The sequence below is a fragment of the Triticum aestivum genome, chromosome 5A, assembly GCF_018294505.1.
Source record: "Triticum aestivum cultivar Chinese Spring chromosome 5A, IWGSC CS RefSeq v2.1, whole genome shotgun sequence".
Classification (NCBI taxonomy): domain Eukaryota; kingdom Viridiplantae; phylum Streptophyta; class Magnoliopsida; order Poales; family Poaceae; genus Triticum; species Triticum aestivum.
In genome coordinates, this window is record NC_057806.1 from 219,014,915 (window position 1) to 219,039,535 (window position 24,621).

The following is a 24,621-nucleotide window of genomic DNA, read 5'->3' on the forward strand; positions in this document are numbered from 1 at the left end:
CTCCCCGTCACTTGCCGGAGCACCAGCGTCGCCATGTCGACCTCGCCCCTGCCTTGTTGCCTCGCCTCTGCTTCAAGCGACAGGAACACCGACGCCCCGAACCAGCACCATGGTGATGCCACCATCGCCTCCTCCACCGGATCCCCTTTACTCCGCCACCCAGCCGCTGGATCCGCCCATTCCGGCCGGTTTCCGCCCGGCGCCGCACCGAACCCATGCCTCCTCCGCTGTCGTTCTTCTTCAGCGAGGTGCAGCAGCGCTGCATCGAGCGCTTGACCACCACGCGCGTGGGTCACCAGCTGGGCTCCAGATCAGGCCCAACGCGCCTCCTCCCCACCGACATGGACTTGGCCCATGGTGAGGGCACCCCACGCCCCTCCTTTTTTTCCTTCCTGTTGGGCTAGCCTACCAGTTTGGGCATGTATAGTTTTTTTTAGGCTGTGTGAATTTCTGTAATTATCCAGTGTAAAACAGTTTTACAAAAAAGCCCTTGTTGATCATGCATTTAATAATTCCACAACCGTGCATCGGATTGAAAAACTTAATATATGAAACTTGCTTAGAATTTTGTGTAGATTAATAATTTGCCACTTTCATCCATGTTTAAAATGTTTAAAATGTCTTTTGTTTAAATTTTGCCTATTGCCATGCTAAAATGTTTTATTCCATAACTTAATAACCGTAACTCCGAATTTAATAAACTTTATATGTAATTGGTGTGGAAAATTGCCTAGTTTAACATGGTGCACTCATCTTGCATGTTTAACAACTATAAAATTTGGTTTAGGGCAGAACAGTACTAAACCTAATATATGCATATGAGGATTTTTCCGGACTTGTTGTTTGTTGTTCCGGCCTCATTTAAACTTGCCTAGATAGGTAGTTTTCATTTGCTTCACCCCTTGCCATGTTAATCAACATTTAATATTGTTGGGTACATAAACGAGATCGAACTAAATAACTTGTTGTGGTGTTTCGTCAATATGCAACTCGTTGCATATTGAGCTCCACTTAATTTGTTGGATTGTTTGTGCACTTTGCCATGCCATGCCTCATTAAACTGGACATGCATCATACTTGATTGTGCATCGTGCCTTGGTTATGTGTTGGTTGTTTACTATGTTGTTTGCTTCTTTCCGGTGTTGTTTCTTCGGTTGGTTCCGATAACATCGCGTTTGTGAGGAACCATTCGGCTACGTCTGTTTTCTTCTTCGTGGACTCATTCTTCTTCCTTGCGGGATTTCAGGCAAGATGACCATACCCTCGAAATCACTTCTATCTTTGCTTCCTAGATGCTCGCTCTTTTGCTATGCCTATGCTACGATACCTACCACTTGCTTATCATGCCTCCCATATTGCCATGTCAAACCTCTAACCCACCTTGTCCTAGCAAACCGTTGTTTGGCTATGTTACCGCTTTGCTTAGCTCTTCTTATAGCATTGATAGTTGCAGGTGAAGATTGGAGTTTGTTCCATGTAGGAACATGGACATTTTGTTGGGATATCACAATATCGCTTATTTAATTAATGCATCTATATACTTGGTAAAGGGTGGAAGGCTCGACCTTATGCCTGGTGTTTTGTTCCACTCTTGCCGCCCTAGTTTCCGTCATATCGGTGTTATGTTCCCGGATTTTGCGTTCCTTATGCGGTTGGGTTACAATGGGAACCCCTTGATAGTTCGCTTTGAATAACACTCCTCCAGCAAGGCCCAACCTTGGTTTTACCATTCGCCACCTAGCCTCTTTTTCCCTTGGGTTAGGCCAGCCCAAGGGTCATCTTTATTTAACCCCCCGGGCCAGTGCTTGTCTAAGTGTTGGTCCGAAATGGGCAGCCTGTGGGGCCACCTCGGGGAAACTTGAGGGCTGGTTTTACTCGTAGCTTGACCTATCCGGTGTTTCCCTGAGAACGAGATATGTGCAGCTCCCATCAGGATGTCGGTGCATCGGGAAGCTTTGCTGGACTTGTTTTACCATTGTCGAGGATGTTTTGTAACCGGGATTCCGAGTCTGATCGTGTCTTCCTGCTAGAAGGAATATCCTTCGTTGACCGTGAGAGCTTATGATCGGCTAAGTTGGGACACCCCTGCAGGGATTTGAACTTTCGAAAGCCGTGCTCGCGGTTATGGGCAGATGGGAATTTGTTAACGTTCGGTTGTAGAAAACCTGAAGTTGACCTTAATTAAAATACATCAACCGCGTGTGTAACCGTGATGGTCTCTTTCCGGCGGAGTCCGGGATGTGAACACGGTGTTGGAGTAATGCTTGACGTAGGTTGTTCTAGGATCACTTCTTGATCATAGTTGTTCGACCGTGCTTTTGCCTTCTCTTCTCGCTCTCATTTGCGTATGTTAGCCACCATACATGCTAGTCGCTTGCTGCAGCTCAACCTCATACCTTTTACCCTTCCTATAAGCTTAAATAGTCTTGATCGCGAGGGTGTGAGATTGCTGAGTCCCCGTGACTCGCAGATACTTCCAAAACCAGCTTGCAGGTGCCGTTGAACCGTGCAGATGACGCAATCAAGCTCAGGAGGAGCTCGATGAAGATCTTGGCCTTTGTGTTGTTTTGATCCAGTTGATCAGTAGTGGAGCCCAGTCGGGACGATCAGGGTTCTGTGTAGCATTTGGGGTAGTCTTATTTTATTTTGGTTCCGTAGTCGGACCTTGATTGTATTTGGATGATGTATTGCTTTATTCATCTATTTGTGTGAAGTGACGATTGTAAGCCTACTATGTATCTTTTTCCCCTATTGTATTACATGGTTGTGTGAAGATTACCTCACTTGCGACATTCCTTTCAATGCGGTTATGCCTCTAAGTCGTGCTTCGACATGTGGGAGATATAGCCGCATCTAGGGCGTTACTGTGACCGTGTGGCGCACAAGGTAGGGGCTCGAATCCGTCGAAGATCAAGTCTCCGCGGATATTAGCCGTGTAATTTAAGATTCCAAACCTGGCCTGACGGCCAGGGGCGTAACTTTCGATTTGCTCCAGATGGCCAAGCGAGTTGGCCCGCAGTGCGAAGCCACCGAACCCGAAGGTCTGTCCGGGGAGAAAAGTCTCACCCTGGACTATATTGCTATTGATGATAGTAGGAGCCATCAAGCCTAATGGCGACGACACAGAGGAACTCTCAATGAAAGCACCAATGTCGGTGTCAAATCCGGCGGATCTCGGGTAGGGGGTCCCGAACTGTGCGTCTAGGCCGGATGGTAACAGGAGGCAAGGGACACAATGTTTTACCCAGGTTCGGGCCCTCTCGATGGAGGTAAAACCCTACGTCCTGCTTGATTAATATTGATGATATGGGAAGTACAAGAGTAGTCTACCACGAGATCAGAGAGGCTAAACCCTAGAAGCTAGCCTATGGTTTCATTGTATGTTGTAGTTGATGTTGTCCTACGGACCAAAACCCTTCGGTTTATATAGACACCGGAGAGGATTAGGGTTACACAAGGTCGGTTACAAGGGAGGAGATATCCATATTTGTATTGCCTAGCTTGCCTTCCACGCCAAGTAGAGTCCCATCCGGACATGAGACTAAGTCTTCAATCTTGTATCTTCATAGTCTAACAGTCCGGCCAATGGAGATAGTCCGGCTGTCCGGAGACCCCCTAATCCAGGACTCCCAAATCGCTCCTTATCGAATCTTCCGTTTCCGCATGTAAGAGATGGATGCTACTTCAAGCGCGGACATTGTGCATACTCAGGTACACCCGAGGAGGCCATGGAGAGCCCAAGGACCAAGGCCAAGTACGCGCGGAAGTGAAGGAAGAAGAGCCAGCTGCTACAGCAGCCGGACATCCGGCTCTAGCCTGGACATCTGGCCCGTGCCCCGGAAACCCGGCCCTCCATCACCGAATGCATCTGGAAGCGACCCAGGCCAGCCCGGACACCCGGCCCGTCGCGAAGCCCCGGACATCCGGCCCGACGCCCGGACATCCGGCCAACCATGCGCGCAGTGTAACTGGCCACTGGCCCATGTACCCCTTCACTTCATCCCAAACTTGTAGTATGACTATAAATAGACCTCTCCCACCTCCTAATTATGGTTAGCAAAGGATTGGCTCATTTTGTGTCAGAGCTTTGCTCATCTACTTGGTTACCTTCTCCTCGGAGATCACACCTCCTCGGAGAAGATCCCCCATGCGGATTCAAGACCCCTTCACGGGGAGAACCTCAAGACCTCCTCACGAAGAAGATCATGCTACTTGTATCATCCCTAGTTGACTATGGATCTTGTATCTCTTTTGTGTTCGAGGATCTAGCGCATGTGTGATCATTCTTGTTGGTTTTAGTGTTTCTCTCGTGTTTCCCCTCCTGTTTCCCCCCGTGATTCCCCTCGTGTTCTTTGTGTTCCTCGCGGGATCCACTCCTTTCGTGAAAGATTGGCCGTATAGGGTTCCACCCTACATCATCTTGGTATCATGAGCCACGTTGATTATGAATTTGGAGCCCCTACCCCCTTGTTTTCTAGCCTAATTTTGTTGATTTCGTCCTAAATTCGAAAATCCCCACCAAAAAATAGCCCCAATTTTTTTGTGAGTTGTTGGTGTGATGATGTTTTGTTGATTTTGATCCATGGATTCGTTGTGTCTTGAGTAGATCTATCTTTCCCCACTTTCCATCCATGAAATCCATCAAATTTTGCCCCCAAAATCATCAATTTCCACCCCCAAAATCGAGTTCCTCGAGTTCATCCTCGGATTTGGAGCCCGGACATCCGGCCCGTAGCCCTGGACATCTTCCCCCCCCCCCCCCGGACATCCGGACCGTAGGCCCGGACATCTGGCTCCTGGAGCACTATTCGTGCGTGGTTCTGGACATCATGTCCCGGATGTTCGGCCCCTGGCATTTCAGCCTTCGGTGTTTCACCATTTTGACCATAACTAATTCATCCGGAGTCCGATTTTGACGTTCTTTAGCTCGTTTTGAAGATATTGACATCCCCCATCCCACAAAAATACTACCATCACCATTTGACTCCAGAATTGTTTGGAACTTTGGCATCTTTGCCTAGGGCTCCCACCATATCATCCGCATAACCACCACCACCCATTTTGTTCCCCTTAGCATTAGTGGTTGTTTGAGTTGTGATTTGAGTCTCCTAAGATGTTTAGGCTACTTAGGGACGATTTCTTATTCGGCAACCATCACCATAACTTCCGCATAGGCTTGCCCACCATACACTTCCGCCACCCCAACTTAACCCAATTTTGATTGAGCTTGTTTGAGTTGTGGTTTGTGTCTCCTAAGGTGTTTCGGCTACTTAGGGACCATTGCTTCAACTCCAACACCATGTATAGCCCATCATACACTTCCGCCACCATAACCCATTGTCGGTGTCAAAACCGGCGGATCTCGGGTAGGGGGTCCCGAACTATGCGTCCAGGCCAGATGGTAACGGGAGGCAGGGAACACGATGTTTTACCCAGGTTTGGGCCCTCTTGATGGAGGTAAAACCCTACGTCCTACGAGATCAAGGAGGCTAAACCCTAGAAGCTAGCCTACGGTATGATTGTTGATGTGTATGTTGAAGTATCGACTAGCCTGGCCTCGGTTTATATAATGCACCAGAGGCCTAGGATAACAAGAGTCCTAGCCGAATACGCCGGTGGGGACGAGTCCTTGTCTTGATCGCCAAGTCTTGTGGAATATTCCTTGTATGCGGCAGCTGTCCGAACTGGCCCATGAGTATACGGCCATGGGGGTCCTCGGCCCAATCTAATAGATCGGGAGATGACGTGGTGAGTACCCCCTAGTCCAGGACACCGTCAGTAGCCCCCTGAACCGGTCTTCAAGTTAGGGATGCTCCTCGATTCTTCCGAACTGTTCTTCATCTTTGGTTGACGGTCTTGAAAACTGGTTCAACAAATCTTCTCATCTTCGATCTTGAGGATCGCCGAAATGCATTCGGCGAGTTTACACGTCGGGTATCCGAGGAGCCCCTTTAAGTTTCTGGCCTTTATCAATGCCTTGTTATTTTTATGCCACACCTCGGGTTTGAAATTGTTCCCGGGCGGCAGCGTCCTCTTGCGTCCGAGCTCCAATGCCGGACTACATTCGAGGTATCTTTTGCAGCCGAGCACCAATGCCGGACCGCTTCCCAGCTCTAACGCTGGAATGTATCCGAGCTCCAACGCCAGACTATGTATCCGAGCTCCAACACCGAACTATATCCGAGCTCCAACGCCAGACAGTGTCCCAGCTCCAATGCCGGACTATATCCGAGGTGTCGTATCACCTTGGTTTAAAAAAGTTGAAGGAGTTTAGCCGAGCTTAATGCCGGAAATGCCCTCTATGGAGCCAGCCACTAGCGCCCAAGCTTTATGCCGGACTACTTCCGAGGTGGTGCACCACCCCGACTGTGGGCCGATTTTTTGTCAATATTTTTTATTATTGCAATTTATTCTCTGCCAAGATATATGGCCAGTAGCCCTGAAGGTGTGTATCGGTCTAAAACCCGAGATGCACCTGAAGGATGACGTAAGACCGCGGATCCCAGTAGCCGCTGAGACTCAGGTTGATTTGCAAAATCGGCCTGAGGATCAAGTCCTAGCTCGGCAGAATACTTCGGGACACAAAAAGCGGCGTGCTTAGTCCACAAGACTCGGGTTGGGTGCGGCCGACCAACCTGAGGATCAAAATATCCTCGACAACTATATTGCACTTAAAATTTTCTGCATTGAACATGCAATGCAGTAGCCCCCGAGACACTGGTCGGGTGGCAACACCAGATCAGGGGATCGATGTGCCCCTTAATATTTGTAAATAATAAGGACGAAGCCCAGTAGCCCCCGAGCCTTAATGCGGGCACGGTTGGCCGAATTAAGGATCGATATCCATAGTAAAATCACAAATCATGTGCAATGACTCTATGTATCCAAGTACTTTATGTCATTAATGCTTGGATCCGCATTGTACAAAACTTTGTTGACCGACCATCGGCTTCCACCTCCTCGGCTAGTAGCCGAGGAGTGTTTGTCCTACTTTATAAAGCCTTTATGAGGGCAAAGATTTACGACAAACAAGGCAATCTGGCCACACGGTTTTATAAACAAAGGTACGCAGAGAGTTATATTACTGTTTAACAGAAGCAATGTCTTCCAAAGGAAATAGTCCCGCTATCGGTTCCTTTCTTTTGGTTGTCATGCTAAGCATGATCATTAAACCTCAGCTTTAATGTAAGAGCAAAATATTGAGGATTTAGTTTGGGAGGCCAGTTAATAGCCCCCGGTAGTGTTCGGCGACAGTCAGGGTCAAGCCGTAAACACTTCGACCAATGTTATGAACGGCCCATCATTTAACATAGTCATCGGATCGCTGACCAGTTTATGCTTATTATGAAAGCCAGTTTTCGGCTTTCTCCACTGAGGTGCTTAACCATGTGAGCTGGAAGCACAATCGCAGTGGTTCTCCCTTTGCACGCCTAGCCGAACAAAACAGAACGTAGGAAGCAAGTGCAGGAGCCGGGCAACCCAACTATTGACCGAAGACACAATTCGAAACCGATGCATATATAGCAATATCTGAGAATGTTTTTGCCGAATCCCTAAAGGTGTCCGGTGTTGCATTGCGAGACTAATGTTGGAAAGGCACAAATAGTTTAAAAGTGCCAAAAAGCTTGGAAAACCAAGAAACGTTAGTAAAAACATGACGTCCGAACAATATCAAGTGTTCGGTGCCAATCTGAAAATTGGCCTTAGAAAAAAAAAGTGCTTCTGTCGTGCTTTAACATGACACATCCTATCTCAAGCCTTCAAGCGGGTCAGCCTACGGCTTCAACCTCCTATCCCGAAGGCGGAGTACTTCTCGTTAGGCCAGCTTAGCAAACTAAACTCTAGCGGCTTGGAGAGAGAAATTAAGCTCCCCGGCTAGTGACCACACACTCGTGTTGAAAAAAGGAGTGATAAATAATAATAATAATAATAATAATAATAATAATAATAATAATAATAATAATAATACTTTGCAACGACTAAGAAGAAGAACACTTATTATAAAATGGCTCAAATAAACTTGAGCCCCCAAGTGACTTGAGTAAAAGAATGATTGCATGTACCAAAGTACTTATATCATATGTATGTTCAACCGAACTTTAAACACGTCTTAACCGACCGTCGGCTTCTCCCTCTTTAGTCAAGGACCGAAAAGTGTTATGTACTCCATCTGTCGAGAATATTAACAGTGTTTCCAATAACCAGGCAATCAGGCCATAAGGCTGTAACAGACAAAGCACGCTCAGGGAACTTATGCTATATTACTGCAAAGTGTAAGAAGCATCTTCGAAGAAAATAGTACCCCCACCGATACCTTTCTTCGGTGCTCATTTTTATTATGAGACTTTTGCAATAGATTTTTTGTACTCATGAGTTCCGTTGTGTGCCGACTATCATTGAAAACAATAAAAGCGCTAGCTTTCGGCTTCACCTAGTCTGAGGTCCGGCTCGGGTGACCCGATCGTGACAATCACAGAGGTGCTCCCTTTACTCCCTAGCCGAACAATTGGGAACGTAGGGGTAAACACAGGAGCGAGGCAACCCAGCTTGCAAATCGCTTAAGTCAATATGGTGCATATTGTGGCGTAATACACGAACAAGGAACGAAGCCGTACAAGTATAATCATATGCAAGAGGAAAAGCTTCATAAAGGAAGCCCCCAAGTAAACGGGGTATTTGATTTTATGCGTCGCAAACAAAGTTTGGACAAGAAAATTATTTACAAGCAACTTTTTTCCAAAAAAGTATAATGCTTGGTCGAACCGAGCACAAGTTAGAAATTAAATCTTTGAGTATGAAAGTGACTTAGCTGGTTAATGTGTTCGGTATTGATGACGCGGTCCGAGCTTGATGCGGGGCAAGGTTCCATCCCCCAAGCCGGTCCCGAGGTGGCGGAGCGGAGAGCTCGACACGCCGAAGTGGTGACATAGCACGGTTAATGCAGACCGGCAGAGTGACGCCGAAGTCCCCGGATCATTTTCCTGTGCACAAAAAATAGTGCAAACCGTTGATAGTAGTAATAATGATAATTAAAAAAAATCACTGCATAATAAATAATTTATGTAAAGTGAGTAATAAAAGAAATATGGCCTGGCGCCGAAGTCAATGTCTATGCAGGGCGTCGGCGTGATGCGGTAAAGGCGTGGCAAAGCCTGAATTCGCAGGTCGGTCCGAGCTCCGGATGCGGCGTACGCCGGACTACGTACGGAAACTGACCGAACCACCATGCAACTGTTGTTAATATAGTGCATCACACTAGATGGGTTCTCACACACTTCTCTTATCTCACGTTTGGTGGCAAATAGAAATAGGTTCTTTTTTCGCTCATCGTGGAAGCACTCGATTTGGGCTTGTGGCGCTCACTCTCTTTTTGGTGGTTCACTCTCTCACTATTCTCTCCACGATGGGTGGTTTGCTTGTCGGCGACCACTTGGCTTGGAGACATAGGGTGAAGTACGTACTCCTTTCCTTTCAACTTGAATATGTAGTGGTTCGTTTGGCCATTGTGGATGACACCTCTATCAAATTTCCATGGTCGTCCGATAGGAAGGTGGCAAACGGTCATTGGAACGACATCACACTCCAAAGTGTCTTCGTAAGCTCCGATTTTGAAGGAGACTTGCACTCTATGCTCAACTTGGATGGTGCTGGAGTCGCTTAGCCATTGAACTTTGTAGGGGTGTGGGTGCTTCATCTTGGGCAATTGGAGCTTGGAGCAAAGTTCTTCACTTGCTAAGTTATGACAACTCCCTCCATCGATGATGACCTTGACAGACCTTCCATTGATGCCGGCCTTGGTATGAAAGATATGGCATCTTTGGTCTTCTTCTTGTTGATGGTGAGGAGTCAAGACCTTGGAGACAACGAGAGCGGGACTTGAATCTTCGTCACAAAAGACTTGTTCTTCTTCATCTTCATTCACTTGCCGGTGCATTGCCACTTGCTCAAGGGCTTCCATTTCTCCTTCACTTATGGAGTCGTATGTACCATCGTCGTTGAGGATCATGGTTTGCTTGTTGGTAAACTCAAAGGACTTGTGGCCTCGGCCTCCGCATGTGAAGCATTTGAAGGAACTTGTCTTGACGGTCTCATCTGTTGGGGTTGATGATGATGAAGCTCCCGGCTTGATGTTGCTTGTAGTAGGATGATGACTTGTAGTTTTCGAAGTTTTCTTGTAACTCGACTTGTCGACGTTGCTTGTAGAAGGTTTGCTTGAGGTAGATGGTGTTGGAGTCGTTGAAGCTTAGGTGTTGGAGAAACCATAGGACTTGGATGAGAACTTGGCATACTTGAAGTCATCTTGCACTTGATGTTCCGCTTTGATAGCTTGATGCACTAGCTCGATGAGGTTCGAGTATGGTTGGAAGTCGGCGATCTTCTTGATAGGGTGATTGAGTCCTTTCAAGAAACGTGCCATAGTTTGCTCATCATCTTCCGTGACATTGGCTCCTATCTTGGAAATCCCCATTTTCATGTAGTATTCTTCAACGCTCTTGGTTCCTTGCTTGAGGAGTTGGAGTTTCTTGAAGAGGTCGCGGTGGTAGTATGTAGGCACGAAGTGTGCTCTCATGCCATCCTTCATTTGCGCCCAAGTAGTGATGGGTGGTTCACCTCTTGCCTCTCGACTCTCAATGACTTGTTCCCACCAAATGAGGACGTAATCTTGGAACTCAAGGGATGCCATCGCGATCTTCTTCTCTTCTTCATAGTGGTAAAATCCAGAGAGAAGGAAACCTTGGTAACTGATCTAAAAGAGACCTTTGAGAACCTCCGGGTCTACAAGATGATGCTTAACCCGGCCAAATGTGTTTCTGGAGTCCCAGCTGGCAAACTTTTGGGTTTTTTGGTGTCTAATATAGGTATTGAAGCTAATCCAGGGAAAATTAAGGCAATTACATCTCTAGCCAAATCGGTGTGCATCAATGAAGTACAGCGTTTAGCGGGTCGTGTCGCTGCCTTAAGCCGGTTCATAAGCCGGTTAGGGGAGAAGGTAATGCCTTTGTATCAAATGATGAAAAAGGCGGATGACTTTGTCTGGAGTGACACTGCTAACTCTGCTTTTGAGGATCTGAAGAAACATCTCGCTGAGCCGTCGATCCTTGCTGCTCCGGTTGAGAAAGAGCCGTTGTTGTTATATGTAGCTGCTAATTCACGTGCTGTTAGTGTGGCCATTGTTGTGGAGCGCAAGGAAGCTGGCAAAGAACATCCGGTCCAACGACTGGTTTACTATGTCAGTGAGGTGCTCATTGAATCTAAACAAAGATATCCACATTGGCAAAAGCTCATTTATGGGGTGTTCATGGCAAGCCGGAAGCTCAAACATTACTTTGAGGGTCACCCAATCACTGTGGTTAGCTCTGCTCCTCTAGGAGACATCATTCAAAATAGAGAAGCCACAGGATGAGTCGCCAAGTGGGCTATTGAACTTGGGTCTCATGGTTTGAAGAATATGCCATGTACTGCGATCAAGTCTCAAGCGCTGGTTGACTTCATTAACAACTGGACAGAGTTGCAGATGCCAGAGGAGAAACCAGACAACACATATTGGACGATTCATTTTGATGGGTCCAGACAGTTGGAAGGCTCGGGGGCTGGTGTTGTTTTAACTTCTCCTTGAGGGGACAAGTTTTGCTATGTGTTGCGATTGATGTTTCCTTGTACTAACAACGCAGCAGAATATGAAGCCTTGCTCCATGGTATTCGAATGGCTAAAGAGATAAGTCTGAGCCAGGTCCGGTGCCTTGGCGATTCAGATTTGGTGGCTCAACAGGTGTCAGGCAAGTGGGATTCCAAGGATCCTCTCATGGCGGCTTATCGCCGCGAGGTCGACGCTGCTGCGGGGCATTTTAAGGGTTATCAAGTGGAACACATTGACCGCAGAAAAAACAAAGCGGCCGATGCCTTAAGCCGGTTGGGATCTCAACGTAAGCCGGTACCACCTAACACCTTTTTAGATGTTTTACATAACCCGTCTGTTAAATTGCCTACAAAGGAAGATTTGGCCATTCCTGACCCGGAGGCATAGTAAGTGGCGGCCATTCATGTTATTCCAGATTGGACAGTCCCTTTCCTGGCTTACATGGCCCGGGGCGAGTTGCCAGAGGATGAGACCCTGGCCCGACAGATAACCCGGCGGTCCAAGTCAATGACGATTTCTGACGGAGAGTTGTATCATCGCAGTGTCACTGGAGCGTTTCAGTGTTGTCTTTCTCCTGAAGAAGGTCGAGAAATACTTTGTGAGATCCATGAAGGGGATTGTGGTCATCACGCCGGGTCAAAGTCTCTTATGGCCAAAGCTTTTCGTCATGGTTTTTACTGGTTAACGACTCAGGCTGATGCAGAGGATCTGGTCAGTAAGGGTGATGGATGTCAAAAATTTGCACGATGAGTGCATGTGCCGGTTCAAGAATTGCGGATGATTCCAATCACTTGGCCATTTGCAGTTTGGGGGCTTGACATGGTTGGACCTTTCAAAAGGTCCAAGGATAAAAATACACATCTTTTAGTTGACAAGTTCACAAAATGGGTTGAGGCAGAGCCAGTGAGTAAGTGTTATGCAGCCACGGCGGTTCAGCTCATGAAAAAGGTGATTTTTTGCTTTGGTTTTCCGCCCAGCATTATCACTGACAATGGCACTAATTTGTCCCAAGGTGCTATGGAGGAGTTTTGTCAAGGTGAGCATTTCTGGCTTGATGTTTCTTCCGTAGCTCACCCTCAATCTAATGGTCAGGCTGAGAGAGCAAATCAGGAAATCTTAAAAGGTCTCAAGCCCCGGCTTATGGTTCCCTTACAACGGACGTCAGGTTGTTGGGTAGAGGAATTACCCTCAGTGCTGTGGAGCATCAACACCACTCCTAACAGGTATACAAGTTATACACCTTTCTTCATGATTTATGGAGTGGAAGCAGTGCTGCCTAGTGACATCCGTCATGACTCGCCTCACGTGGCGGCTTACATTGAAGCTGATAATGAGCAAGCCCGACAGGATGCACTTGACTTGTTAGATGAGGAGAGAGATTTAACGGCGGCTCGATCAACAATTTATCAACAGGACCTGCGCCGTTATCACAGCCGCCGGGTTAAGTCTAGGACCTTTCAAGAAGGTGACCTGGTGCTCCGGCTCATCCAGGATCTGTCTGATGCACAAAAACTATCCCCGCCTTGGGAAGGACCTTTTGTGGTCAGCAAGAATTTAAACAACGGGTCATATTACCTCATTGACGTTCAAGAGCACAAAGACTCACGTAAATCAGAGGAGGACACCCGCCGGCCGTGGAACATTGCTCAGCTTCGACCACACTACACCTGAGCTACCGGCTCTTGTCATGTACATACTTTGACGTTGTATATATTATGATAAGTAATAAAGCAGGACCTCTGTCTTTTCCTCTTCAAAGATCATATATCTTTACTATTTACATTATTTAAATGACTATTAAGGAGCTGATCATATCTGAATCTAGCTTAACCTTTCTGGTCCGGCTTATGATCATATTCGAATCTAGCTGTAAACCTCATGATCACTTGGGGGCTTCCTGTTCAAACATAGGTCGTATTCGAACCAAAGAGAACATAGCTGTCATAACCCTCTTGATCGGCACAAAGCCAAACTCACTAGAGGGCTTCTTGATCGTATCTGAATCATAGCTTAACCCCTTTTTGGGTCCGAGTTGGATCGTATTCGAATCAAGGTCATTAAAAACCTCTCAAGGTCATTTGGGGGCTTCCTGTTCAAATATAGGTTGTATTCGAACCAAAGAGAACATAGCTATCGGTACCCTCTTGATCGACGCAACGCCAAAGCCATTGGGGGCTATATGATCGTATTCGAATCTTAGCTTAACCCCTTTGGTCTGGTTTACTGATCGTATTCGAATCAGAAACCCCCAAATTTATGTTGTTTGAAATCTGCTATTTTGTCTTACCGGTTTTTATTGTCTCAAATCTAAACTATTGGTATAGTTTTTATTTAAGCTGGCTTGATTATTTGGCAATAAGCCGCCAAGGCATGATAGTCATCAGGTATATGGAAGCATTGACTTCTCGAAAAGATTGGGTCATCAACCTCTGTGACGCCCGGATAATTAGGCTAAGTGATACTCTGCTAATGATGCCACATCACCTCCGTTACTGTTGGTAATCTATCGTTAGATCCAAAATTCAAATTCAAAATTTGGTAAATAATAAAAGTTTTCAAATATTAAAATTAAAAATGTCCGGGTTGTACTAAATATTACATAGATAATTATGGTGAAGAAGACACAGTTTTATATAATGCTTAAATGCCCTGAATTAAATAAAACAGAATAGGAAAATGAATAAAGAAAAAGAAAATACAAAGGGAAAAACAAAACTAACAAACAAAAAAATAGAAAAGAATCCCCCCACTGGGCTCCGGCCCAGCTGCCGGCCGGCCCAACCGGCCATTCCCCCACTCCCCATAACCCCCACTCCCCCGATCAAACCCTAGCCCACCCCCACTCACCCACTCCCCTCCCCACGATCCCCACGTCTCTCTCCCCTTCCCCGATCCAGATTGGGATCGAGGGGACGAACCTCCCCACGGCGCCCCGACCCCGTCGACCTTCCCAGCCGCCTCGACGCCGCGTGGAACGCCTCCGCCACCGCCACCTTGCCGTCTCCCTCGTCCTCGCGCCCCGTCCCATCTCCCTCGACGGCGCCGCTCGCTCCGCCAATCGCGACCGCGCCCTCGACGCCCTAGGCCGCATGGACGCCGCCGCCCCGCCGGACTGCGTCATCTCCGCCCCGCCGTCGCCGGACCACCCCAAGCCACCTCGAGCCCACTGCCCCGAACCCTAGTTCCACCGTGAGCCGCACCCCTTCTCTCCTTCCCCTGTCCCCGCGTCACGTCCGACCTCCCCGCGCCGTCCTCAGCAGCGCTGCGTCACCCGCTCCACCGCACGTGCGCCCGCAGGCTCCCTCTCGTGCGCACGCCCACGCTTGTGCTCACCGCCGCGGCCGCGCTCACCACGGCCCTGCTGCGCCGCGCCCGCGGTAGCCGTGGACCGCGCACGCCCGCGCCGCGTGCCCCGCGCCATCCCGCCGTTCCCTTGCTCTCATCGGCGTCTCGCTCATGCATGCACGCCCTCGCCCTTCGCCTCGCCCCTGCCTCACCCGCAGTAGACAACGGCCCCGCCATCCCACTCGCCGCCTCACTCATGCGCCGTCCGACGGCGACCACCATGATCCCCTGCCGTTGCCCGCCTCCCCAGCCGGTCCACGCGCCCCACGCCGGACTCTGCCTCCGCCGCGGCCCCTCGCTGGCCGCCGCCTGAACTCGGCCTCCACTCGGGCGCCAACATGCCCCGGCGCCCGTTACCCCGCACCCGCATGTCCCAGCGCTGTCGCCCGGTCCGGTAGCACCTGAACCCGCTAGGCCCCCTACGGCTAATGACAAGTGGGCCTAGCCCAGAACGTAATTAAAAATAAAATAAAAATAAAAATAATTAATGAAATAATTAATTAAAGAAATAATTAACTTAATTAATTTTACTTAATTAATCTAATCTAATAATTAAGCTAATTAAACATTAGTTATCGAATTAACCTAGTTAGTTAATTAGCTAATTAATTAGTATGACAGTGGCGCGCATACCCTGATTAATACTAATTAGGGTAATTAAATTGCTTAATTAAAATGTGTCTCTCACTAGTGGGACCCACTGGTCAGGTTGACCAGTCAACCCTGTTGACTGCTGATGTCAGCATGACCTAATGCTGATGTCATAAAACCATTTTTGAATTAAATTAAATAACTAATTAAATTCCAAAAATTAATCAAATCTTTAGAAAATCATATCTTTTAATCCGTAACTCGGATTAAATTATTTTCAACATGAAAGTTGCTCAGAACGACGTGACGAATCTGGATACGCAGTCCGTTCGTCCGTCACGCATCCCTAATATAGCGAACACGCAACTTTCCCCCTCCGACCCATCTGTCCGAAAACGTGAAACACCGGGAATCCTTTCCCGGATGTTTCCCCCCTTCACCGGTACCACCTCGTACCGCGTTAGGGCCAACTAGCATCACGCTTTGCCATGTCATGGGTCGTCATGCATTTGTTTGCATTATATTTATTGTTTCTTCTCCCTCTTCTCTCGCTAGACATCGAGACCGACGCCGCTGCTACCCAGTACGACTACGGTGTTGACGACCCCTCTCTCTTGCTAGAGCAACCAGGCAAGCCCCCCCCTTTGATCACCAGATATCGCCTACTCTTCTCTATACTGCTTGCATTAGAGTAGTGTAGCATGTTACTGCTTTCCGTTATTCCTATCCTAATGCATAGCCTGTCCTTGCTACTACTGTTGTTACCATTACCTGCAGGGAAGTTAATCTATTCGAATAGCCGTGATCTTCGGTAACAGGACGACTTGGAGTTGTACCTTGACCTTATGACAACTAGAACCGGATACTGAATAAAACACACCCTTCCAAGTGCCAGATACAACCGGTGATCGCTCTCTCATAGGGCGACGAGGGGAGGATCATCGGTTAGGATTATGCTATACGATGCTACTTGATGCTACTTGGTGAACTTACCATCTACTCTCTCCTACATGCTGCAAGATGGAGGTGGCCAGAAGCGTAGTCTTCGACAGGATTAGTTATCCCCCTCTTATTCTGGCATTCTGCAGTTCAGTCCACATATGATACCCTTATTCCATTTGATACCCATGCATACGTAGTGTAGCTTCTTGCTTGCGAGTACTTTGGATGAGTACTCACGGTTGCTTTCTCCCCCTTTTTCCCCCTTTCCTTTCTTTCTGGTTGTCGCAACCAAATGCTGGAGTCCAGGAGCCAGACGCCACTGTTGATGACGACTACTACTACTCGGGAGGTGCCTACTACTACGTGCAGCCCGCTGACGGCGACCAGGAGTAGTTTAGGAGGATCCCAGGCAGGAGGCCAGCGCCTCTTTCGATCTGTATCCCAGTTTGTGTTAGCCTTCTTAAGGCAACTTGTTTAACTTATGTCTGTACTCAGATTTTGTTGCTTCCGCTGACTCGTCTATGATCGAGCTCTTGTATTCGAGCCTACGAGGCCCCTGGCTTGTAATATGATGCTTGTATGACTTATTTTATTTGTAGAGTTGTGTTGTGATATCTTCCCGTGAGTCCCTGATTTTGATCGTACACGTTTGCGTATATGATTAGTGTACGGTCAAATCGGGGGCGTCACAAGTTGGTATCAGAGCCGACTGCCTGTAGGAATTCCCCTTCCACACTCCTTGGCCGAAGTCGAGTCTAGACATTACAAAAACTTTTACTAACATGGATGTGTGCCTTACGGGCCACGTCGCCATCTGGGTGGTATTAGAATCTTTTACTCCTCGATCTATACTCTGGGACTCTGATCTCTCTTCTATTCGGGTTAAATGGTTTTACTAAACCTGACTCTAGGTTCTCGTAACTACTTTCTCCCGGAGAGCCCCTTATCACAGATGATCGCATGCTGCACCAGAAGATTCCGAAGATACTCTCCAATGTTCTCTTGAGACTTTGTGCCCGCCGCCTTTGCAATTCCCTACCACCGAATTATCCCTATGGATAAATAGATACACCAGTCGTCCTTACTTTTATTCCTAGCTGATCTTGTTATTGCAAGATACCCCAAATTCTCTCTATTGTTCCGAGAATACTTTGTGCCTACCGCCTTGCAGTTCTTTGCCGCCTGAATGTCCCTATGGATAAATTCTCGCACCTACCGAGTATCCGCTCATCCCCAGTTGTTTATGTGTTTCACTAAGGTCTTCGAAATAATATTCGATCTTCCGAAAATCCTTAGCAGCTTATTGCCCTTGAAATTCTTGCTTGCTTGCATTATGGTTAATCCCATAAGTCTCGTAATCATTATTGGCATCCCCTGTCATTGTCATTTTGGGTCTTTGATCCAATATGGTTGTGAATGCTTGCAATCCTCAGGATTTATCCTTCCGGCTCAGACATCATTTTAAACATGAGCCGGTTCTCGACCAATCGGATTGCCATCGATTGTACCCTAAGCATACGTAACTTATCCATCCTTAATCAAAGTGTTTGCTTCTGATCCCTTGGTCGGAAATCATAATTCTTTTGCATTTGAGCTTCGAATTAGTCAGTTGTTTCTATAGTCTGATCTCCTTGCATTGTTTCTTCCTCTGGTTGAGTACCGATGCTCACATCAGATCCTTTGAGGACCACCGGATCCTTTGTTGGATTTTATCCAATAGCGTCCTTCATATTCAATCCCTTTGGAAGTTCTTTCTCCATTGGTAAATTCTATCCTCTGATTGACCAACCATGCTCTGCTTTCAAGCTTGTGGTATTTACTATTGAAGCTTGTGGTATATGTTTCCACGATACCCTGACGGGTTGAACGTATGCCTTCCTTAATATGTGTGAACTCGAAAGTTTTCACGAGTCATACTCTTCTAGTATTTTGCCAGATAAAATTTCATCACTACAACTTCATCGAACGCAAGAAGTAAATGGAAGGTTATGCATTGGCGAAGTGGGAGTCGACCTTGAGCCTTTGCGTTCATGCCCATGGACCCGATGTGAAACTTATCATCGAAGCTTCTTGTAAATGATATTAATCCCCTTGTTATAAGTTCGTCCTGTATCTATGTTTGGTCCTTTCCAATCATGGTTCTGACCATATGTTCTTCTTGGATCCCATTTCTCGGACAAGTTGAAGTACTTGTCTTCCGCAAAGCAATACCCCAACCCGACCTCAACTTTGATCTGTCTTCGAGTATTACCCTCTGGTATCTCGAGATTATCTTGGAACTGCATAACTTCCCATGAGTTCTTCATCAAGTACTACATTCTCATTGATTACTATTTTTTCATGGGCTCTGAGTTATTAAACACTCAAGGACACCGATAACTGAACCGAGTCCACACTTCGATTCAATAACTCTAAGTAATTTTCGTTGCTTACGAGTTTAATAATCCTTCAAGTCATTCCTAGCCTGACCGGCTATATCATTATTGTGCTAAAAATTTAACTGTGCTACATGGTCCTTTTCCCGGAGCACAAATTTCGATGGTGAGCTAATCTTACATCGGTCTTCCTCGTCATATCCTTTTTCCCTGAACAACAAACTTGATTTCGAGTTTGTGTCATACCCATGGTTCCAATAACCTTTCGCTTCATCATTCCTTTGACTTGATGTCATCGCCGATCGATTACATCTTCGTGGAGCCTCTCGACAAAACTTCTCGTGGTCGTCAAACAACATTTTGATTCCTTCTAGAATATCAACCAAGTGGATGATGACAAGTAACCATCCTTGTCCCTTGATGATTTGTGTTATCACCGACAACATTATTGCTTTCCCTCCAACACAAACTTGTTTGTGTTTGGTGTTATACCTAGAGACCCGTACTATCCAGCAATTATTCTTCGATACCTTGGAGTATTACTATCTTTTATGTCAAGAATGTCGTGAGAATTTCACCACCTCCTAAGAATTCTTGATACAGGTAAAACTTATCACCATCACCTTTCTTTCTTGGTCCCCGTGTTGGGTCTAACCGGGATACCAACAGGTGGACGGTGCTGATTGGATTCTGCCCTTCTAGCAACCCTATTGCTTTGAAGTTAATGGTCGAACGTTCATTCTTAGACTATTGATCACTGAGTCACCATTCCAACATTTGATCATGCTACCTAAGGCCCTACCTTGGGCACCCTTTTTCCACTAATGTTAAATTGTGTATGTTTTTCCTTGAGCAAACATCATTATAGTATTTGATCAAACAAATCTTATCTCCTTGTTCCATAACTGTGGAAATCCATCTTTTTGGATACCTTGATGTATTATCGCTGTGTCCATCAGCCACCTCCTCATCCTCTCCTTGGCTTAATGATGAATCCCTTCGTGTATCTAGAGTCCGACCTTTGCTTGAAGACCATGTCAATGCTATCTTGAAGCGTGTCTGTGGTACTCCGATTTTCGACAAGAACATTTGAAGCCCAATGCTAAATGTTTCCTGCTCAATTACCCAAACACCACTGTATGGGTAATGTCATGAAATCCCCCTCCTTACCTAAAGGGTTTTCTACATTATATCATGTCAAGGAAATCATGCTTTGCTCGTCCTTGGGAAGAATATACCCTTGAAATATGTGTTTAAACACATTTTCCTTTCCATTGTTCTGTTTAAACCTGATAATCACTTTTCCTTTCCATTGGTTTGTTTAAACCTTCTTGTGATCTATATTGTATAAGCAGTAATATATCCCTGCTTATGTAAACACCTCGTTGTACCACTCTGATAGAAAGACCCTGTTACTTTTGTTGATGACATTTCGGTAACACCGATGGACAAGAACTTGCCTATTGGTCCGCCTCGTTGAACGAGCAGGAAAATGGTTCTCTTCGTCCCTCACCCATGGTATCGATGTCGTTGCCGACATAATCAACAGGCTACCCTCTGACATGCCTTGCTATCATGACCATGCAAGATGTCACCGCTCCTCCTACTTTTATCCCACATGGTGGGCCCATAACCCACAGTTCCACAGGATCGAAACCCGACTCTCCTGTACACCCCCGGTTTCCAAAGTTCTTCCTCGCGCGTGATCTCGTATGTAATTCACGAGCCACCTTCCTAGTGACCTATTCTGGTATCAGACGCAATACTTATTATCGTTGCTCTGAACCCCTTTTCACGCCCTGTTTCAGATGTCGAACCATTGCCTATCCGTTTGAAACGTCTCATGGTACCTTCTTACTTTGCTCTCGATATCTTCTTAAGTTTCAATTCGAGAGATACTTATGCTTCTTCCCTCGAGTTAACCGTCTGATGCTCAATCCTGTTAAAATCCGTCCTTATAGAGTTTTCCCTCTTAACCTTTCGTAGTACGGCGAAGATCTTGAAGAAAGGACGTCGACTTCATCATGATGACCTGCAGCAGAGAAATGAAGACATCAACATAGTGGGTCTACCTCTTCGAGAAGAGTAACCAAGACCAAGAAGGATCATTAGAATTTCGTAACCTAGTCTTTCCCCTTACTCCCCTCTTAAATCTCGGGACGAGATTTCTTGTAGTGGAGGAGAATTGTGACGCCCGGATAATTAGGCTACGGTGATACTCTGCTAATGATGCCACATCACCTCCGTTACTGTTGCTAATCTATCGTTAGGTCAAAACCGGTCCAAAATTCAAATTCAAAATTTGGTAAATAATAAAAGTTTTCAAATATTAAAATTAAAAATGTTCGGGTTGTACTAAATATTACATAGATAATTATGGTGAAGAAGACACAGTTTTATATAATGCTTAAATGCCCTAAATTAAATAAAACAGAATAGGAAAATGAATAAAGAAAAAGAAAATACAAAGGGAAAAACAAAACTAACAAACAAAAAAAATAGAAAAGAACCCCCCCCACTGGGCTCCGGCCCAGCTGCCGGCCGGCCCAACCGGCCATTCCCCCACTCCCCATAACCCCCACTCCCCCCGATCAAACCCTAGCCCACCCCCACTCACCCACTCCCCCTCCCCACGATCCCCACGTCTCTCTCCCCTTCCCCGATCCAGATTGGGATCGAGGGGACGAACCTCCCCACGGCGCCCCGACCCCGTCGACCTTCCCAGCCGCCTCGATGCCGCACGGAACGCCTCCGCCACAGCCACCTCGCCGTCTCCCTCGTCCTCGCGCCCCGTCCCCTCTCCCTCGACGACGCCGCTCGCTGCGCCAATCGCGACCGCGCCCTCGACGCCCGACGCCGCATGGACGCCGCCGCCCCGCCGGACTGCTTCATCTCCGCCCCACCGTCGCCGGACCACCCCAAGCCACCTCGAGCCCACTGCCCCGAACCCTACTTCCACCGTGAGCCGCGGCCCTTCTCTCCTTCCCTGTCATGCGCACGCCCACGCTCGTGCTCACCACCGCGGCCGCGCTCACCGCGGCCCTGCTGCGCCCCGCTCGCGGTTGCCGTGGACCGCGCACGCCTGCGATGCGTGCCCCACGCCGTCCCGCAGCTCCCTTGCTCTCATCGGCGTCCCGCTCACGCACGCGCGCCCTCGCAATTCGCCTCGCCCCTGCCTCGCCCGCCGTGGACAACGGCCCCGCCATCCCGCTCGCCGCCTCACTCATACACCGTCCGACGGCGACCACCACGATCCCCTGCCGTTGCCCGCCTCCGCAGCCAGTCCACGCGCCACACGCCGCACTCTGCCTCCGCTGCGGCCCCTCGCTAGCCGCCGCCTGAACTTGGCCTCCGCTCGGGCGCCAGCATGCCACGGCGCCCGTTACCCCGCAACCGCATGTCCCAGCGCCGTCGCCCGATCCGCTAGCGCCCGAACCCGCTAGGCCCCCTACGGCCAATGACAGGTGGGCCTAGCCCAGAACGTAATTAAAAATAAAATAAAAAATAATAAATAATTAATTAAAGAAATAATTAACTTAATTAATTTTAATTAATTAATCTAATCTAATAATTAAGCTAATTAAACATTAGTTATCTAATTAACCTGGTTAGTTAATTAGCTAATTAATTAGTATGATAGTGGGGCCCACACCCTGATTAATACTAATTAGGGTAATTAATTTGTTTAATTAAAATGTGTCTCTGACTAGTGGGACCCACTGGTCAGGTTGACCAGTCAACCCTGTTCACTACTGACGTCAGCATGACCTAATGCCGATGTCATAAAACCATTTTCGAATTAAATTAAATAACTAATTAAATTCCAGAAATTAATAAAATCTTTAGAAAATCATATCTTTTAATCTGTAACTCGGATTAAATTATTTTCAACATGAAAGTTGCTCAGAACGACGTGACGAATCTGGATACGCAGTCCGTTCGTCCGTCACGCATCCCTAGCATAGCGAACTCGCAACTTTCCCCCTCTGACCCATCTGTCCGAAAACGCGAAACACCGGGAATCCTTTCCCGGATGTTTCGCCCCTTCACCGGTACCACCTCGTATCGCGTTAGGGCACAACTAGCATCACGCTTTGCCATGTCATGCATCGTCATGCATTTTTTTGCATTATATTCATTGTTTCTTCTCCCTCATCTCTCGCTAGACACCGAGACCGACGCCGCTGCTACCCAGTACGACTACGGTGTTGACGACCCCTCTCTCTTGCCAGAGCAACCAGGCAAGCCCCCCCTTTGATCACCAGATATCGCCTACTCTTCTCTATACTGCTTGCATTAGAGTAGTGTAGCATGTTACTGCTTTCCGTTATTCCTATCCTGATGCATAGCCTGTCCTTGCTACTACTTTTGTTACCATTACCTGCTATCCTACTTCTTAGTACATGATGCTAGTGTTCCATCAGTGGCCCTACACTCTTGTCCGTCTGCCATGCTATACTATTGGGCCGTGATCACTTCGGGAGGTGATCACGGGCATATACTATATACTTTACACAGTTACATTACCTGTGGTACTGTTCGGAGTTGGGGGCTGAAGGGGCAGGTGGCTCCATCCCGGTAGAGGTGGGCCTACGTTCCCGACGGCCCCCGACTGTTACTTTGTGGTGGAGCGACAGGGCAGGTTGAGACCACCTAGGAGACAGGTGGGCCTGGCCCTGGTCGGTGTTTGCAGATACTTAACACGTTTAACGAGATCTTGGTATTTGATCTGAGTCTGGCTATTGGCCTATACGCACTAACCATCTACACGGGGACAGATATGGGCACTCGACATCGTGGTATCAGCCGAAGCCTTCGTGACATCATCGACTGAGTGGCGCGCGCCGGATTGGACCGTAAGCCTGCTCTTGTATTAAGGGGGCTAGTTCTGCTTCCGGCCGCGTACGCAACATGCAGGTGTGCAATGGGCGATGGGCCCAGACCCCTGCGCCATAGGATTTAGACCGGCGTGCTGACCTCTCTGTTGTGCCTAGGTAGGGCTGCGACGTGTTGATCTTCCGAGGCCGGGCATGACCCAGGAAAGTGTGTCCGGCCAAATGGGATCGAGCGTGTTGGGTTATGTGGTGCACCCCTGCAGGGAAGTTAATCTATTCGAATAGCCGTGATCTTCGGTAACAGGACGACTTGGAGTTGTACCTTGACCTTATGACAACTAGAACCGGATACTTAATAAAACACACCCTTCCAAGTGCCAGATACAACCGGTGATCGCTCTCTCACAGGGCGACGAGGGGAGGATCATCGGTTAGGATTATGCTATACGATGCTACTTGATGCTACTTGGTGAACTTACCATCTACTCTCTCCTACATGCTGCAAGATGGAGGTGGCCAGAAGCGTAGTCTTCGACAGGATTAGTTATCCCCCTCTTATTCTGGCATTCTGCAGTTCAGTCCACATATGATACCCTTATTCCATTTGATACCCATGCATACGTAGTGTAGCTTCTTGCTTGCGAGTACTTTGGATGAGTACTCACGGTTGCTTTCTCCCCCTTTTCCCATTTCCTTTCTTTCTGGTTGTCGCAACCAGATGCTGGAGTCCATGAGCCAGACGCCACCATTGATGACGACAACTACTACTCGGGAGGTGCCTACTACTACGTGCAGCCCGCTGACGGCGACCAGGAGTAGTTTAGGAGGATCCCAGGCAGGAGGCCAGCGCCTCTTTCGATCTGTATCCCAGTTTGTGTTAGCCTTCTTAAGGCAA